Source organism: Bubalus bubalis, chromosome 3 (assembly GCF_019923935.1).
Source record: "Bubalus bubalis isolate 160015118507 breed Murrah chromosome 3, NDDB_SH_1, whole genome shotgun sequence".
NCBI lineage: Eukaryota > Metazoa > Chordata > Mammalia > Artiodactyla > Bovidae > Bubalus > Bubalus bubalis.
Genome location: NC_059159.1, coordinates 117,803,658 through 117,822,803, shown reverse-complemented (window position 1 = coordinate 117,822,803; position 19,146 = coordinate 117,803,658). Strand labels below are relative to the sequence as shown.

Sequence of the window (19,146 nt, the reverse complement as noted above, 5' to 3'; positions counted from 1 at the left end):
TGGTGACCATCTCCAAATCTCCCCCACCAAAAAAAAAGTAAGAAAATGGAATACAGAACAAAAAGGTATACAAAAATCTCATTTTATAAATTAAAGGACAAACACATGAAAAGATGCTCAGCATCACTCATTATCAGAGAAATGCAAATCAAAACCACTATGAGGTACCATTTCACACCAGTCAGAATGGCTGCGATCCAAAAGTCTACAAGCAATAAATGCTGAAGAGGGTGTGGAGAAAAGGGAACCCTCTTCCACTGTTGGTGGGAATGCAAACTAGTACAGCCACTATGGAGAACAGTGTGGAGATTCCTTAAAAAACTGGAAATAGAACTGCCTTATGATCCAGAAATCCCACTGCTGGGCATACACCCTGAGGAAACCAGAAGGGAAAGAGACATGTGTACCCCAATGTTCATCGCAGGACTGTTTATAATAGCCAGGACATGGAAGCAACCTAGATGCCCATCAGCAGATGAATGGATAAGAAAGCTGTGGTACATATACACAATGGAGTATTACTCAGCCATTAAAAAGAATACATTTGAATCAGTTCTAATGAGGTGGATGAAACTGGAGCCTATTATACAGAGTGAAGTAAGCCAGAAAGAAAAACACCAATACAGTATACTAACGCATATATCTGGAATTTAGAAAGATGGCAACAATAACCCTGTGTACGAGACAGCAAAAGAGACACTGATGTATAGATTAGTCTTATGGACTCTGTGAGAGAGGGAGAGGGTGGGAAGATTTCGGAGAATGGCATTGAAACATGTAAAATATCATGTATGAAATGAGTTGCCAGTCCAGGTTCGATGCACGATACTGGATGCTGGGGGCTGGTGCACTGGGACGACCCAGAGGGATGGTATGGGGAGGGAGGAGGGAGGAGGGTTCAGGATGGGGAACACATGTATACCTGTGGTGGATTCATTTTGATATCTGGCAAAACTAATACAATTATGTAAAATATAAAAATAAAATAAAATTTTAAAAAATAAAATAAAATAAATTAAAGGTCACGTGCAAAGGCCAACAGTGAGTAAAGCATCCTTAAGGAGATGTCACTCTTAGAAATGATTCTAAGGAACGTGAATATGCCTTTTTTACATATAAATCTGAAATCGGCTTAGCTAAAAAAAACTATCAAAAGCCATTTCCAGGAAAACTTCAAATATCACACAGACAAATGCATTAATCAAAAAAATAAAAGATACATTTCATGAAATTAAGGATTCTTGAGTTTTCAGACCTTAAAAAAAGTATGTTCTTATAATTTCTTTTAAGCAATAAAAGGAGTTATCATTGGAACAATAATCAACTTTTCGCAATTTAATGAAAAATAAAGGGAAAGAGAGCTGTAACACATATTGAGCTTTCATTTTTTTTTTCTTTTTTAGCAAAACAAACAGTGAGTGAATGTGCTTTTACCACATCTGCTTAACCTTGAAGATGCACAGTTTTGCTCTCTCTTGCTCTGGAAGCTTTAAATGGCAAAAACATGCCTGGTTTCATGCACAGTCTGACTGAGTAATGCAATGATATCAGTGATAAATCTGAAATACTTGTGGTTTTTGTGTAACATTTCCTCCAAGAATTATAAATAAGCCCAAAACATTAAATAATGCAAAGGGAACCCTCCTTAAGAACCATATAGGAAAACAAGACTGAGTGACAAAGTCATTTGTGTTTGCAGTGTAGCCTCATTCATAGGGAAATTCACATGACCCAGACTTGTCTTTTGACCAATCAATTCATTAAAAACAAATTTAATTAAACATCAACGAATTTGCATCCAGGTAGCCACTGCCCTAATGACATTTATTTGGTAATGGTAGAATTCAGGGTTTTGTCTTTTACATCTACACTTATGTAGGTTCTACAATATGTTCACAGGATATACAAAATTGGTCATCAAATGGATTTTTACATAGATATCTTTTATTGAACCCTTGTTAGCCTACGTTTAGGAATAAGGGTTAGGGGGTTGGTATGTAATACTCTAGTTTAAAAGATATTCCAATAAACTAAGCCTAAATCCACTCATGTGAAATAGATGGGGAAACAGTGGAAACAGCGTCAGACTTTATTTTTTGGGCTCCAAAATCACTGCAGATGGTGACTGCAGCCATGAAATTAAAGGACACTTACTCCTTGGAAGGAAAGGTATGACCAAACTAGATAGCATATTCAAAACCGGAGACATTACTTTGCCAACAAAAGTCCGTCTAGTCAAGGCGATGGTTTTTCCAGTGGTCATGTATGGATGTGAGAGTTGGACTGTGAAGAAGGCTGAGCGCCGAAGAATTGATGCTTTTGAACTGTGGTGTTGGAGAAGACTCTTGAGAGTCCCTTGGACTGCAAGGAGATCCAACCAGTCCATTCTGAAGGAGATCAGTCCTGGGATTTCTTTGGAAGGAATGATGCTGAAGCTGAAACTCCAGTACTTTGGCCACCTCATGTGAAGAGTTGACTCATTGGAAAAGACCCTGATGCTGGGAGGGATTGGGGGCAGGAGGAGAAGGGGACGACAGAGGATGAGGTGGCTGGATGGCATCACTGACTCGATGGACATGAGTCTGAGTGAACTCTGGGAGCTGGTGATGGACAGGGAGGCCTGGCGTGCTGCGATTCATGGGGTCGCAAAGAGTTGGACATGACAGAGCGACTTAACTGAACTGAACTGAAATCCACTCATGCTGTATGCGGGAATATTTTTTATGTGCGTACACAGTATCAGTTAACCTTCTAAACTGTATATTTTTAGATAGTAATAATTTATAGTAACTACAAATCCTTTATGAATTAACCAGACCACCAGCCACAATGTCAAAATAATTAAAAAGAAATTTCATGAAAATACTAAGCTTAAGTTGTCTCCTTTACTTCTAGGTAAATGAAATAAGCAAAAAAAAAAAAAAAAAGGAGATTTGCCTCAAATCAACACACAAGCAGAAAGCAGAAGACTTCAGAACTCCAAGAGGAATGCCACCCATTTAAAAAATAATATTGGATTTTAAATTAAATTCTTAACTAAAGATGGTTCTAAAAATCAATGTGCTCTGCTTCAAGGCAAGAAGAAAAATTCTAATACAGTTCTAAGTACACATTAGGTGCAGAATAGATCACTGATTAACAAAAAAGCAGTGACAAGAATCTCATGCTTTTCTAGAAACAGAGGCAGAATCAGGGCTTTCTTTTTGTCTTGAAGTCCACTTCTGTTATGTGTAACGTGGAGGATTGCAAGAGTGTAACTTTACTAGGCCAAGGAAGCAAGGAGACACATAAAAAGGTGTGAAAGAGGAACTTTAGGACTGGCAAAGGCAAGAACACCAGCTCATTTTCTCATTTTCATACATCTCAAAAAAAATTCTTTTAAAATAGAAGGTATTTTTTTCTATTTTTTCCTTAACATAGAGAATAAATCTGAGAAGGGCCTAAGATCTCCCTAATCAATTGGTCCTCATTGTTCTTAAAAGTAGGTGGGTTGAGAAGGCTTCCAATAAAAAAGAATGAAATAATGCCATTACAGCAACATGGGTGGACCTAAAGATTATCATACTAGGTGAAGTCAGTCAGAAAAGCAAATACCGTATGATATCACTTGTATGTGGAATCTAAAATATGACACAAATGAACTTATCCACGAAAGAGAAACAGAGTCAGAAGAGTAGAGAACAGACTTGCAGTTGCCAACGGTTTGGGGGGGAAGGATGGATGGGAGTCTGGGATTAGCAGATGCAAACTATTATATACGGAATGGACAAACAACAAAGCCCTACTGTAACACAGGGAACTATATTCACTATCCCGTGATAAACCACAATGGAGAAGAATATGAAAAGGAATCTATACATATGTATAACAATCACTTTACTGTATGCAGGAATTAACACAACATTGTAAATTGACTATACTTCAATAAAATAAAACTTAAAAAAAGAAAGAGATGGTTTCCAGTTTTGAGTAATCATTGTTCTTTCATCTCTGCAAAAATCCTTCTCAAGATCCAAAAAGGAACCAAAATGAGGTGATAGTGGGACCATCTGCAGAAATCTCCTGCTATCCCTTTAATCTCCAGCTGAATGGCAGCTTACAGTGCCCAGATACATACCAAGGCTCCCTGCGTGTGCTCTGGCTATATATACAAAAGGTATAGCCCGGAAGAGACTAAAGCACAGAGAAGCTAAAGGATGACTGTTCCAGACAATAAAGATTACAGGCGCACTTCTATACAAATTAAGACATGTATTCCAAGTGCACTGTCCAAACAGGTGGACACTATGTACATATTCATTAGAGCCTATGCAAAACCACCAGGGACTCGCTATCTTAAAGCAGTCCCATTAAAAGGGAATTAACCTACTTAGAAAACAGGGCTGTGTGTATTTGACTTGAAAACAAAATTTGACAAGGTGACCATCTGTTTTCCCTCTTCCACTTAATTACAAAAGGAATGATACTTGAAGTCAACCAAAATATCCAAGAAGGAATTGATATTATGACCCACTCATTTTCTCTACAAACTGCACAAAAAGAACAAAAATGGCCACATTGAGAAAAATCAGAATTAGTGACTGATCTTCCACCACAACCATTCAGCTTGCAGTGTCACGCTAAAAACACTGACACTACTCAGATCAGATCAGATCAGATCAGTCGCTCAGTCGTGTCCGACTCTTTGCGACCCCATGAATCGCAGCATGTCAGGCCTCCCTGTCCATCACCAACTCCCGGAGTTCACTCAGACTCATGTCCATCGAGTCAGTGATGCCATCCAGCCATCTCATCCTCTGTCGTCCACTTCTCCTCCTGCCCCCAATCCCTCCCAGCATCAGAGTCTTTTCCAATGAGTCAACTCTTCACATGAGGTGGCCAAAGTACTGGAGTTTCAGCTTCAGCATCATTCCTTCCAAAGAAATCCCAGGGCTGATCTCCTTCAGAATGGACTGGTTGGATCTCCTTGCAGTCCAAGGGACCCTCAAGAGTCTTCTCCAACACCACAGTTCAAAAGCATCCATTCTTCGGCGCTCAGCCTTCTTCACAGTCCAACTCTCACATCCATACATGACCACTGGAAAAACCATAGCCTTGACTAGATGAACCTTTGTTGGCAAAGTAATGTCTCTGCTTTTGAATATGCTATCTAGGTTGGTCATAACTTTCCTTCCAAGGAGCAAGCGTCTTTTACTTTCATGGCTGCAGTCACCATCTGCAGTGATTTTGGAGCCCAGAAAAATGAAGTCTGACACAGTTTTCACTGTTTCCCCATCTATTTCCCATGAAGTGATGGGACCGGATGCCAAATTTGGAAAACTCAGTAGTGGCCACAGGACTGGAAAAGGTCAGTTTTCATTCCAATCCCAAAGAAAGGCAATGCCAAAGAATGGTCCAACTACCACACAATTGCACTCATCTCACACGCTAGTAAAGTAATGCTCAAATTCTCCAAGCCAGGCGTCAGCAATATGTGAACCATGAACTTCCAGATGTTCAAGCTGGTTTTAGAAAAGGCAGAGGAACCAGAGATCAAATTGCCAACATCCGTTGGATCATGGAAAAAGCAAGAGTGTTCCAGAAAAGCATCTATTTCTGCTTTATTGACTATGCCAAAGCCTTTGACTGTGTGGATCACAATAAACTGTGGAAAATTCTGAAAGAGATGGGAATACCAGACCACCTGATCTGCCTCTTGAGAAATTTGTATGCAGGTCAGGAAGCAACAGTGAGAACTGGACATGGAACAACAGACTGGTTCCAAATAGGAAAAGGAGTACGTCAAGGCTGTATATTGTCACCCTGTTTATTTAACATATATGCAGAGTACATCATGAGAAACGCTGGACTGGAAGAAACACAAGCTGGAATCAAGATTGCCAGGAGAAATATCAATAATCTCAGATATGCAGATGACACCACCCTTATGGCAGAAAAGTGAAGAGGAACTCAAAAGCCTCTTGATGAAAGTGAAAGTGGAGAGTGAAAAAGTTGGCTTAAAGCTCAACAATTCAGAAAACGAAGATCATGACACTACTCAAGCCACTGGTAAATGCTTCCTTTGGGAGGGACAAATGCCCATGGGGTGATACCTTATTCTACCAGCTTGCCTGGAATCATCTCCACCCAAAGTCAGAGTTTCTTCCTGCAGAGTTTGTCTAGTATGTGTGCTTGTTTTTAAATAAAATATATTTGAATGCAATAGTAGAGAAATAGCTCCTTGAATGGAAAGCACAACAGATTAGAAGTTCAAAGGTCTAGATACCAGTCCCATGTAAGTCACCAGGTATCTGTGTGACCTTGGACAAATCACACAACCTGAATCTTAATTTTACCTCATCAGTAAAACAGGAATTGTAATACCAATTCTAGTTACCTTCTAAAACATTTGGGAAAGTTTCATAAGATAACTGAAAAATTTTCAAATGCAGAAGATTAATAACAACGTTAACAAAAACACATCACAGTAGACCTAAGAAGAACCTATAAGGGACCTAACTAGAGCATGAGTAAGTACCCCATACAGTGGTAGGACAGTTTTCTAGCTTCCCCTTCTTGTTTTAGATTTGCTGACCAGTTTTTTCTCATCTCAAAAAGCCATGAGAATAGTCAAGGTGTTCCAGAGAAGTAATAACGTAACAGGTATTTGCACTTGTGTAGACCTGACTTGCAAGCACAAAAGTGAACTGTGTGTCAACTTTCTGGAATTTTCCTGAGACCACAGTGACCTTCATTCTAGTGTTGCACTCTCCAGTGTGGGAGCCACCAGACACATGTACCCATTTAAATTAAAATTAATTAAAATCAAATAACATTAAAATTTTAACCACATTTCAAATGCTCAATAGCCCCAGGTGGCTAGTGACTGCCATGTTGGACAGATAGAGAACATTTCCATAATAGAAAGTTCTATTGGACTTTATAGTGCATAAAAAAAAATAATAATAAGGCTTACCAAGAGATAAGTAGGGAAGATCGTATATGCTTCAAGTTCAAGCTTTGGTTCAATTCTGCCTTTTCCTCAGACTAATGACTTAAACTCCCCCAGACTCGGTTTTCTTCATCTGTAAAATTGAGACAGTAACAGTACTGTTTTATAGGGTAATTATGAAAATAAGTGAATAATATAGGCAAGGTATCTAACATATTACACACAATTGATAAGTGTTATTTATTACTGTATTTTATCAAGTCTAAGATGCAGAGCTTTTCACATTTTAATATATCTCAAATTCGTATGTAATTTATAGTCTTTGCCAAAAGATACTTGGCAGAGAAATGTGTTGTGACATAGATGTCAATGTCTGCACATGTGCAAATTAGCATGTGTGTAGAAGGTTACAGATTCATTTGAGTCTCACCTAAGCTGGGAAATAAGCCTTGTTTGCATGGCATGTAGTTGAACCTTATTTTAAGTTTGGGTTCCAATTGTCATTGAAAATGTCTTCAAAAAAGAATATATTAAAATGTAACAGAGAAACAAACAATAATTGTCTTTGCAGAATATTGTCACGCTCTACACAACACAATTAAAAGCAACAGAAATTGCCAAGTCTCTTGGAATAGGCATAGGTTTCTCGAAACTATGAAGAGTCGATGATATATTTTCTTGAATTCCAGTGATCATTCTGGCACCAGTATCCCTCTATCAGAAACAGTTGATTCTGAAGAACTGTCTAATGTCCATTAATATGTAATTCAATTATGACAGAAAAGTTAATTATGATTTGAACCACACAGGGATTGTTCATCAAGCCTGGAATATTATGACACATCTTGAAATGTCTTTCAATCATAAATATACTAAAGAGGAACAGATTATAAAAGACAGGTTTTGAGGTGGATTGGAGAAGGTCACCATGGTGCTGCTGATAGTGTCCAAACCAAAATAGACTCAGGAGAACATTTTTTACTTCAAATGTGAAAAAAGCTTAGGCTCAGGCCAAACTTATAAACTGAAGAATGAACATCTACAGGAAAAAACAAAATGTGTAATTTTATAGGTGCTTTTTTTCTGAAAAGTTGTTATAAAATTCATGATGTATCTAACAATTTATGATACCTTGTATCAAGGAAATAGATTATCAGCAAGAGATCTATAAGGAAAGAAAAGACAGATCCCTAATCTCCTAAACTTAGTTCTAGAAGACAGAGTTTTTCTTTTTTATTTTTACTATTGATGTTCAGTTGCTCAGTCATGTCCAACTCTTTGTGACCCCATAGACTGCAGCACGCCAGGCTTCCACGTCCATCACCAACTCCTGGAGCTTGCTCAAACTCATGTCCATTGAGTTGATGGCATCAACTGATGTCAGTGATGGCATCCAACCATCTCGTCCTCTGTCATCCCCTTCTTCTGCCTGCAGTCTTTCCCAGCATCAGGGTCAATACATTTCATCAAATCTGATAATTTATTTGAAAAACACACAATTATTTTCAAAGCAACTAAGAAAAAAAAAAAGACCCTGCCAATTAGACTGATACAAGTATCTTATTATTTTGAAAATTTTCACACTTAATGGAACGATTTCTTTAAACTTATTTTTACAGTGTTTTATGTCATTTATTACTCCCATGTATTCACAAAATTAGAAATTTAGTAAAAATGTCTATGATTAAGATGCTACAAAAAATTCTTCACCTAAAGAATCCAACAGACCTTTCTGAACTCCAAGGTCATCATGAGAATATCATACCTGAGCACTTAAGGCAAAAATGAACAACTGGAGAACATCCCTCACAGACAGTACTGAAACAGTTTCAGGTCAGGGGTGGCTGGGGCACTCCTGAAGAAGGGAGAAGGCTGCAGCCTATCCACGGGAAGACTGCCAAGAGCCTGAAAGGTCAAGAACTAAAACTCATCTTGCAGCCTACAAGCCTGAAAATCTCACAGGTTCTCCTACAGAAGCCATCATACGATCTGACTTGTCACTTCTCTGACATAGCGCTTCAATAATATTTACTAGGGCTTTTATTCCCCTTGATTTTAAAAGGTATTCTTGTTCATTGCAAACAATTCAGGAAAACAACATCAATAACAAAATACAAAGAAAAAATATATGTCTCACATCTCATCAATATTGGTACATTTTGACATATTTCCTTCTAGTCCTTTCCCCGTGCCTTAACTAAACTAATACTAGTGATGCAATTTTCTTAGCACTGTCTTCACTTAGCATTTCCGAAAGTCAGAAGAATATTCTGGAAAAACAAAAACAAACAAAAAGGTATCCAACAGGAATCACTTTTATATTCAAAGCCACTGATCACTGTGTTTCTCCACAGTATTTTATTGAAGGATAATATATATGTTGAATATAATTTGAAAGGGTGCTCTGCTATTGACTATGGAATTTTATTCCAAGGAACTGACACTCCATTGGCAAATGCTGACGGTGGTGTTTCTGTGATCCGTTCCAAACATCAGGACTTGAGTCCTTCTCCAAATGTCCTTATTTGCTTTGCAGTCTAAAACATTAAGGGATTTTAGTAGCCCAGTGATGAATCAAATTTACTCCCCCCGTTTTGGTTCTGTTTCCTGCTCTAACAGTTACTTTTTCTTTCAACGTAGAATCAGAATGTAATCTTTTAGGGAAAAAAAATTAAATAGTAATTAAACTCAAAACACATAATAGGAACAATGCACATAATTCAAGTTATAACAACACAGTCAACATATTAAAGTGATAAAATAGTCCAGACAAGATTGTTCATGAAGCAATGCAACAGTATCGTAACTGTCGCCTGAAAAATTATATGATGCCTTTGATGATAAGATGCACCTTGATTTCAATGTGTAAAAAGTGCCATCTTAAAATCAATACTTACTTATATATAGGGAAATATTAAGAATGTAGTAAATTTTAACCCAGGCTTTCCCAGTGGCTCAGATAATAAAGAATCCATCTGCAATCCAGGATTAACCCCTGGGTTGGATCCCTGAGTTGGGAAGACTCCCTGGAGGAGGATATAGCAACCCACTCCAGTATTCTTGCCTTGAGAATCCCCATGGGCAGAGGAGCCTGGTGGGCTACAGTCTATGGGGTCGCAAAGAGTCAGATCACAACTGAGCAACTAAGCACAAACTTTAACTCAGGAATCCAATCAGTAAAACTCAGACTGCAGGAAATACTATAGGTCAATTCAATTACAAGGAAGGAAAAAGGGAGAAAGAAGGGAAAACAATAGATTAAAAAGAGATTTACAAAACATTTTAAAATATATCAATCTATCTTAATGGATTACTATATACCTAGTATCTCAGAGCATAAAGAACCTGCTTGCAATGTAGGAGACCTGGGTTCATTCCCTGGGTTGGGAAAGTACCCTGGAGAAGGAAATGGAAACCCACTCCAGTATTCTTGCCTGGAGAATCCCCATGGACAGAGGAGCTGGTGGGCTACAGTCCATGGGGTCGCAAAAAGTTGGACATGACTGAGCCATTAACACACACACAAATTAATGAGACAATTGGAAATTTGAACACTGATTGGATATTTGAAAATATTAGAGGATTATCATTAAATTTTAGATGTAATAATGGTGTTTTGGTTATGTATTTTTCAAAAGAACCCCTATCTTTTTAGGAATACATGTTGAAACAATTACAGAAGAGATGATATGAAATCTGGGATTTGCTTCAAAGTACTCTGTGAGTGTAGAAGGAGTGCAAGTGTATATGTGTGATGGGCGGACTGCTGAAACAGCCTCCAGTAATCCCCACCTTCTGGTAACTACACCCTTATGTAATTCCTTCCCCTTGAGTGTGGGCTGGACTTGGTGTTTTTTTTCACTAAGAATAGAATTTAGCAAGGATGATGGGATATCTCTTTTATGATTAGGTTCAAAAGACTGTGTTGGACTTCCCTGGTGATCCACTGGTTAAGAATCGACCTGCCAGTGAAGGGGACACAGGTGTGATCCCTGGTCTGGGGGGATCCCGTATGCCTCGGGGCAACTAAGTCCGTGAGCCACAACTACTGAGCCCAGACACCACAACCACTAATGCTTGAGCACCCTAGAGCCCATGCTCCACGACAAGCCACTGCAAAGAGAAGCCCACACACCACAATAAAGAGGAGCCCCAGCTGGCCTAAAGAAAGCCAGTGTGCAGCAATGAGGACCCAGGGCAGCCAAAAATAAATTAAAAAAAAGACCATGATTTCCCTTCTTGTTCACTCTCTTGCTCTTGTCCTTGTGGGCAGCCTGATGAAGCAAGCTCCATGCTGTGAGATGCTCTACAGAGATGTCCACCTGGGAAGGAATAAATGGAGGCTTTCCACCAAAAGCTCTTGCAATTGAATCCTGCCAACCACTTGAATAAGCTTGGAAGTGGACCCTTCAGGTGAGATTTGTGATGACCACAATCTTATGAGAGATCCAGAACAGAGGATCCAAAGAAGCCCCATCTGGAGACCTACTCCACATAAACTCTGAGATAATAAATGTATGCTGTTATAAACTGCTAAATTTGGGATCATTTGTTTAAGCCCAGTAGATAACTAATGCAGTATGTGACAAGACTGGCCATAGTTTGGTGACTTTTGGGGATGAGTGAAAGTGTATTGGGGTTCATTTACCAGGCTTTCTACTTTTGTATATGTTTAAAACTTCTCCATGATAAAGAGTATTTCAAAAGCAATCAGTAAAATAGGGTAATGTATCCACTTGAATGCAGAGTTCCAAAGAATAGCAAGAAGAGAGAAGAAAGCCTTCCTCAGTGAGCAATGCAAAGAAATAGAGGAAAACAGTAGAATGGGAAAGACTAGAGATCTCCTCAAGAAAGAAGGGAACATTTCATGCAAAGATGGGCACAATAAAGGACAGAAATGGTATGGACCCAACAGAAGCAGAAGATATTAAGAAGAGGTGGTGAGAACACAGAAGAACTATACAAAAAAGATCTCATTACCCAGAAAACCACGATGGTGTGATCACTCACCTAGAGCCAGACACCCTGCAATGCGATGTTAAGTGGGCCTTAGGAAGCATCATTACGAATAAAGCTAGTGGAGGTGATGGAATTCCAATTGAGCTATTTCAAATCCTAAAAGATGATGCTATTAAAGTGCTGCACTCAATATGCCAGCAAATTTGAAAATCTCAGCAGTGGCCACAGAACTGAAAAAGGTCAGTCTTCATTCCAATCCCAAAGAAAGGCAATGCCAAAAAATGTTCAAACTACCGCACATTGCACTCATCTCACACGTTAGCCAAGTAATGCTCAAAATTCTCCAAGCCAGGCTTCAACAGTATGTGAACTGTGAACTTCCAGATGTTCAAGCTGGATTTAGAAAAGGCAGAGGAACCAGAGATTAAATTGCCAACATCTGCTGGATCATTGAAAAAGCAAGAGAGTTCCAGAAAAACAGCTACTTCTGCTTTATGGACTATGCCAAAACTTTGACTGCATGAATCACAACCAACTGTGGAAAATTTTTCAAGAGATAGGAATACCAGACCACCTGACCTGCCGCCTGAGAAATCTGTATGCAGGTCCAGAAGCAAGAGTTAGAACTGGACATGGAACAACAGACTGGTTCCAAATTGGGAAAGGAGTACGTCAAGGCTGTATATTGTCACCCTTCTTATTTAACATCATGCGAAAAGGTGGGTTGGATGAAGCACAAGCTGGAATCAAGATTGCCAGAAGAAATATCAATAACCTCAGATATGCAGATGACACCACCCTTATGGCAGAAAGCAAAGAACTAAAGAAAGCCAAAGTACTCTTGATGAAAGTAAAAGGAGAATTTAAAAGCTGGCTTAAAACTCAACATTCAAAAAACAAAGATTATGGCATCTGGTCCTATCATTTCATGGCAAATAGATGGGGAAACAATGGAAACAGTGACAGACTTTATTTTGGGGGGGAAGGGGCCTCCAAAATCACTGCAGATGGTGACTGCAGCCATGAAATTAAAAGATGCTTGCTCCTTGGAAGAAAAGCTATGACCAACCTAGACAGCATATTAAAAGGCAGAGACATTACTTTGCCGACAAAGGTCTGTCTAGTCGAAGCTATGGCTTTTCCAGTAGTCATGTATGGATGTGAGAGTTGGACCATAAAGAAAGCTGAGCGCCGAAGAACTGATGCTTTTGAACTGTGGTGTTGGAGAAGACTCTTGACAGTCCCTTGGACTGCAAGGAGAGCCAACCAGTCCATCCTAAAGGAAATCAGTCCTGAATATTCATTGGAAGGACTGATATGAAGCTGAAACTCCAGTACTTTGACCACCTGATGTGAAGAACTGACTCATTGGAAAAGACCCTAATGCTGGGCAAGATTGAAGTCAGGAGGAGAAGGGGACAACAGAGTATGAGATGGTTGGATGGCATCACCGACTCAATGGACATGAGTTTGAGTAAGCTCTAGGAGTTGGTGATGGACAGTGAGGCCTGTTGTGCTGCAGTCCATGGGGTTGCAAAGAGTCGGACACAACTAAGAAACTGAACTGACTGAAACTATGGGAACAGCAATTCACTGTCTTTCCTGTGCCCATCATTCAGTGGCAGTATAGTTATCTTCCATATGGCTACACTTGGCCTGTATCCTCTATGTTTCTTTGTTTTCTACGATCATTTGTCTACTGGCCTTCATAAGACAGTAAATATTTACTCATTGTCTGCTAAGTGCTAATGAAAAAAATGGTATAATGCACTGATTTTAAAAAAAAGAAAACTAAGGGGAAAGGCTCTTTTTATAGTATATCATCAGTTTGGGGAATGGTAACTGAATAAGTAAAGATAAAGTGATGATTAAAAGAATATATAAATAAAGAAGAGGGATAAAGGAGCTCTGACACTGGACTAAGAAAAAATAGATGAGGACAAATGTGTCAGTTTTTTCGCAGGCTGTGGATTAACAAGTGTCTCTGCTTTTGTTTTTGCTTTGTTCTGTTCAATTTGTCTAACTTTTGACAATTTCACTCGTTTCTAAACCTCTACCAGCAGGGCAGGAGAGAAAAAAAAAAGGGATGTAGTAGTCAGATATTTCCCTTTGTCAACATATGTAGAAAATGTTAAAGATGAAAAAAAAACAAACAGAAAAAATTAAACACTGAGTTAATTAACACAAATTAAATATTGAATGGGGATTCAAATTCCCACGGAGTGTACAGCTTGCTGAGACATGAGAGGTCTAAGTTTAAAAGGTCACATCTCGATAAAATTTAACAAGTGTTTTAGAAGAGATATAAAATGTTTTTTTTTTTTTAATCAAACCCACACGTAATTTTCTTATCTTCTTTTGACAGGGATAATTTTAAATTAGCCATTTGCCAGTTTGTTCTCATAAAACGATTATAGGATGTGACTCACTGAGACCTAAATTATGTGAAAATGCTGGAAAGAAATGTGCTGAGTATCAGTTGTGGACCGTGCCATCCCTGGGAGCAGCCGTAACCCAGTCTACAAAGGAAGAAATTATGTAGGTAGTTCATTATACAAGTTCTAGCTGGGATCATCTGAATTTAAACACAAACTCTGTTTCTTACTAAGGGTACAAGTTTAGGCAAAGTATTTAAATGCTCCAAGCTTCCACATGCTCATCTGATAAGAGTATGAAAACGTAGTTAATGTCTACATGTGTTACAAGGATCAAGTGAAATAGCATGTGATTTAGCACAGGGTGTGGGACTGCAATTACCCCTGCATAAATAAGAGCTATTGCTGCTGTTATTAAACTTCCTGGTAGCTCAGATGGTAAAGAATCTGCCTGCAGTGCAGGAGACCTGGGTTTGATCCCTGGGTTGGAAAGATCCCCTGGAGAAGGGCATGGCAACCCACTCCAATATTCTTGCCTGGAGAATCCCCATAGACAGAGGAGCCTGGCAGGCTACAAGTCCATTGGGTCACAAAGAGTTGGACATGACTGAGTGACTAACACTTCCTTTCACTGCTGTTATTATCAAAACCCATAGAAGATAATCTTAGGTCCGTGGTTACCCAAACGTATACTTTAAGAATGGTTGAATATGAATTATTGTATAGAGTTCTATAAACCTCCCACTCCTTTTCGGTTGATATTCTGTTGTTAAAACTGGGGAGGTAAAGTTAGAAGAATGGGTCTACGCATACAATTTGCTCCTTTAGGATACTGCAACATAAAATACTTCTAGAAACCCAGTATGCAACTAACACAGTTGTTCTCTATCAGGGGCAGTTTTGCCCCCAACGTGGGTTCCAGGGGACGTCTGGCAACTGGGGACACTGGGAGACATGTTTTTGTTGTCATGACTGGGAAGGTGTTATGGTATCTAGTGGGTAAGGCCAGGGATGCTGCTCAACTCCTACAATGCACAGAACAGTCCCCACCACAGAGAATAATCCAATCCAAAATGTCAATAGTGTCAAGGTTGAGAAACTCTGCCCAAGCCAAAGCCAAGAACAGAATTCCCTTTTCATTTGGCCTTCAAAGTTTTGGAGAAAGCATTTAACAATAGCTAAGACTGATTTTAAGCTCTCTTATTTTCAGCCAATGGAACTACTAATGAATCTTTCATCATACTGACCAAGACTTCAGAAAGCTTCTTCTTGATGCCATTAGCAAAAACAGATGTCACTGTTCAAGAAGAATAGATACTCCATGGTAAATAAGTATCTCATATTGGCCCATGATATCATAACCTGGAAAACTCATTAATAGTATACTGTATATGATATATAAATATTTGACATAAATAAATATGATGCACCACTTTATATTTCCCAATATTAAGAGTTTGTAGCCCAAGTGACCTGACATCACATATATTAGTAGGGAGGAATAGGGAGGAGAAGGCAGAAACTGAGCACCTCCACGATCTCTTCAGTGGCTCTGATTTTCCAACCAATCCTCTCCACTCCAATCAAAACACTTCTAACAGTCTCTGTGGATATTTCCACTAAAAAGCCACAACTGACCCCCACCACCACTGGGTCCTCCTCGGCATTTCACACCATCTATTATTATTTGAAGAGCATGAAACCAGAAGCCCTATTTTTTCCACACTGAAAATATTTGAATGGGCTGTCAAAAAGCCTCTCAGAAATATGTCCCATCCAACAGCAACAAACCCTGTGCAAACAAATCAAGTGGTGCAGAAATCCTTTGCACAAGATGATAGGGGAGGCCTCCATGCTGACACTGTAGGCAAGCCAAGTTTTCATGTACTTCGATGGCTGACCTCCAACTTCTGACACATTCATTATATTCCAGCATGTCGGCTGCAGATTGCATTGAAGTGATGACAGCTACAAGACAGCCAACGAGGAATATGGCCATTCTGGCAACAGGTGGCCTTCCACTTGCACTGGGAAAGTTAATCTAGTTTATCATCAAAGTATATTATGTTCAGGAGTGTCATATGTTGAGAGCTCTAGTGACAGATCAAATAGAGAAAGCATTCTTCCATGGAACGTGACATTCTGGGGAGACTGATCCTTTCAAACCATTTCATTGTTTATGCTTGACTCAGGTCTGTTAAGTTACTTCATTGTCGCAAGGTTTACATTAGTTTCCAAACTAAGGTTTGTATCCCCTGTCAAGGCTGGTGGAGGTATCCACAATCTCACTTTAAACAATCAAATGCCTCTATTGCAAGGAATTTTTAATAGTTCTAATTTGACAGCAGAAAAAAAAAAGCATATTGAGGAACAGGCCAACAGCTAAAGTATATTCATATCTGTTCAAATTGACCATCACACTGCTAGATGAATTTTCAAATTACAGATGTCTGAAACCAGCTTTGCCTACCCCTACTCAAAATACATTTTTTAAAAAATAATCATTGAAATGAAATCATAGCCAAGGCTCATAATCGAGAAAAAATGGCCTCAGGGGAATACTAACTTCTCGTTGGGTTTAACCTTGGATTTTGGCAGGAAATCTCTCCCAGCCTCTCTCCTATTCCCACTAAAGCCTGAGATGAATGATGTTAGATGGTAATATTTATTCAGTCATCCCATTCCATGGCTGCCGTCCAAGTTGGATGATTATGTTTTGCTGCACTTTGGACCTCATCTGAAGAACTCTTAAGAGTTCTAAAACATAGGGAAGCAATCAAAATGCTCGTGTGCCTTGTGGAAAATAATTTTAATTTGCTTGAAAAATCTTCTAGTCTATTGGGTCACTCTTTATGAAGAGTCCTACTTTAAGAGAAATAGAAGAACAGTGTTTATATTTTCTTAATTCTTTGCAAACTCCTTTTTGCCCAGGGATAGTCGAAGACATTTAATCTCTAAAAGTAAATCAGTCTCTCTAACCCACAACTACTCTCCTGTACTAGAAAGGATGGCAATAGTCCCATAAACATATATAGAGAAGGTTACCTACTCATAATACTTTTCCCATGTTCTTGGCTGGGCTCTACCTAAGACAGTAAGATAGATATCAGTTGACTCATCTCAGATTTTGATGATTCTGAATCATTAACTTTCCATCCTAGCAATCTGGCAAGTACCTCCTTGGGGACTGGTCAAATTGAGCACTCTTCAGCCAACAAAAAACTGAAAGCATGCAATTCCTTTGGTTACTGAACACTCCAAAGAAAAAGAAATATTAACACAGGTAAGGAAACAAAAGTGACATGACTTGGCTTTGTTCTGTAACTACTTTATCCACTTAATACTTAAAATATGGACCAAATATTTTGTGTGTTTTAAAGAATCACACATACAGCACTTGCTAGACACCATTCTCAATAGTTTTCATATATATTAAAACACTTAATCCTCATAAAAACTCCATGGGTAGATCCTATTATTAGATCCATTTTACAGATGAGAAAACAGAGGCAAAAGAGAATAAGTAATTCTCCAAGGCCACAGAACTAGTAAGTGGCAGTCAAGGTTTGAACCTAGGTAGGTTAGCTTCAAAGTCCACCATATTAACCACCATGTTATGCTATCTCCCCCAGTAGCATAATAACAGTATAAATAATACCTAAAATTTAATGATCCAGGCTAGACACTGTGCTGGATATTTTTAACCCTTGCTATAACCCAATGAGAATGGTACAATTATCATGAGGAAACTGAGGATTAGAAAGCTTCAACATTTGTCCAAAAACTGATAGCCAGACAGTGGTGGAACTTGGGCTGGATATTGTGGCAATAAAGAGATGAAACAAAATAATTCTATTTCTGAAGTTTCTAATAGTTTATAAAAGGAGATGCTTATTGGTCTAAAATCATTGGGGACATTTTTAGAAGTACAATCTTTATTCTTCCTAGAAAAGGAAAGTGAAACTGAAATTCTGGTTTGTGAGTCTTCCTCAGACATTTGAAGTCCATTCCTAAAGAACTTGGAGATTTAGTTGTTACTCTATGAAGTTAATAAGACTCCAAATCTTTAAAAGAATAATACCCAAAGCTATTTCACTTAAAAAAGGAAAGTAAAAAATACTGAGCCTTTTCATAAAGGTAAAGTTATATTGCATTTAAGAACCCCAGTGTTCATAATTCTTTGCTTAAAAAAAATAATAATGGTTAGAAACATAAGATATTGACTTGAGAAAAATGTAATGATCTTAAAAAATAAATAATACTAGCAAATCTCACTGTTTTATCAGGACGAAAATAAGGTTTCCAGGAAAAAAAAAAAAAAGCAGAAATTAAAAGGTGGAAGCCACCCATCTGTTGAAATACTATGCAATCACTTAAACTTGCATTTTTAAAGATTTTTATGAGGTTGGCATAATATTTATCTACATTAAGAAACAAAGTAGCATAAAGTCTGAATGTAGAGTACAATCCACTTCTTCTTTACAAATTTATTCAGTCGTTGATATACCTAAAATTTCCAGTCCCACTCCAGTATTCTTGCCTGGAACGTTCCATGGGCAGAGGAGCCTGGTGGGCTACAGTCCACAGGGTCAGAAAGATTTAGACATGACTGAGCATACACACAGAGACACAAATTTCAGGTAGTAAGTGCACCAAAATACTAACAAAGTATATCCCCAGGTGGTAGGATCACAAGTTTTATTTATTTTTTCTTTAAACTGATATTTATTTTTTAAACTTTCCACAAGTCAGTATGTATTTTATGTTAGGAAAAAATACCACTAATTAGAAAAATGTGAAAGAACTATCCCATTCTCCACAGATCCCTACCTCACACATCTATTGTGAATATTGTGCTTCCAACAGCCCAATACACAGGTG

General features: G+C 38.5%; 1 long non-coding RNA gene across 2 annotated transcripts in view; it reads right to left on the bottom strand.

Moving 5' to 3' along the window:
- LOC123332854 overlaps positions 1-19,146 on the bottom strand; it is a 74,772-nt gene that overhangs the window by 35,573 nt on the left and 20,053 nt on the right. For both annotated transcript variants that reach the window (XR_006549968.2, XR_006549967.2), the window contains one exon: positions 6,956-7,064. This is a non-coding gene — a long non-coding RNA (uncharacterized LOC123332854). The remainder of the gene's footprint in view (positions 1-6,955; positions 7,065-19,146) is intronic.